Below are 1,987 nucleotides of genomic sequence, written 5' to 3'. Positions count from 1 at the left end.
TGTGTGTGCGAGTGTGAGTGTGTGTGTGTGTTTGTGTGTGTGTGATAATAATAATAGTAATGATAATAATCATGATAACAATAATAATAATAATAATAATAGTCATAATAATAATGATAATGATAATTATAATGATGATAATTATAGTGATAATTATAATAATAATGATACTATAATAACTATAATAATAATAATGATAATAATAATAATAATAATAATGATAACAATAACAATAATAATAACGATAATGATAATAATGATATTAATGATAATGGTAATAATAATCACAATTTTATTAATAGCAATAATAATAATGATAATATAATAGTAATGATAACGATAAGAAGAAATAGTAATAATAATAATAGAAATAACAATAATGATAATTATAACAATGATAATTACGACGACAATGATTTAAGAATGATGAAAAATATAGTGATGATGATGATTATGACAGTGATAATAATAATAGAAATAGTGATGATAATAACAATAATAATAAATAGCAATAATAATAATAGCGATAATAATAATAACAGTAATAACAATTAAAGTAATGATGATAACAATAATAATGACAATAATAACTACTAAATAATAGTAATAAAAAATAATACTACATAATAGTAGAAATAATGATAAAAGTAAGTATGATGGTGATAAAGACAATTATGATGCTACCAACAGCAATAACAATAATAACAGTAGTAATAATAATAATAATGATAATGATAATAATGATAATAATAATAATAATAATGATAATGATAATAATGATAATAATAATAATAATAATGATAACAATTTTAAAATTAATAATAACAATAATAATAGTAATGTTAATGATAATGATAATAATATTGAGGATAATGATAATAATGATGATTATGATATTAATAATAATAATAATAATAGTAATGATAATGGTAATAATGATGATAATAATAATAAAGTAAATAATAATAATAGTGACAATAATGATAATGATAATAGTAATAATAATAATAATAATAATAATAATAGTAGCAGTGGTAGTAATTATAATAACAGTAATAGTAATGATAATATCATTGATAATATTGATATTAATAAACATAATTATAGTAATCATAATAATGATAATGATTATAAAAATAATAGTGATAATAATAATAGTAATAATAATAATAATAATAATAGTAGTAATAATAATTATAATGATAATAATAACTACAGTAATAAAGTCAGATATACTGAGGTGTTCATATATGAAGGTGAATAATAATAATAATAATGATAATGATAATAATAATAATAATGATATTATTAATAACAATAATTATAATAATAATAATTATATTATTATTAATGATAATAATAATAACAACAACAACAACAATAATAATAATAGTATTAATAATGATAATAGTGATAATGATGATGATAGTAATACTAATAATAATAGTGATAATGATGATGCTGATAATTATGATAATAATAATAATAATAATAACAGTAAAGAAAAATTACAACAAGTATAATGATAATAATAATAGCAATAATAATAACAAGAATAATAATGATAATAATAATAATAATAATAATAATAATAATAATAATAACAATAATAATAATAATAATAACAATAATGATAATAATAATAACAATAATAATAATAACAATAATATAAGTATTAGTAATCATTGTAATAATGATAATAATAATAATGATAATAATCATAACAATGGTAATAATATTGAAAACGACGGTTATAATAATTACGCTAATAATAGTAATAATATTAGTGGTAATACTGATAATAATAACGATAATAATATTAATAATAAGGGTAATAATAATACTAATGATGATAATAATAATAATAGTGATAGTCATAATACTACTACTACTAATAATAATAACGAAATTATAAGGATAATAACAATGATAATAATAGTAATAATAATAATAATAATAATGACAATAATAATAACAATAATGATAA

The sequence above is a fragment of the Penaeus chinensis genome, chromosome 20 (genome assembly GCF_019202785.1).
Source record: "Penaeus chinensis breed Huanghai No. 1 chromosome 20, ASM1920278v2, whole genome shotgun sequence".
Lineage (NCBI taxonomy): Eukaryota > Metazoa > Arthropoda > Malacostraca > Decapoda > Penaeidae > Penaeus > Penaeus chinensis.
This window is presented reverse-complemented; position numbering follows the sequence as displayed.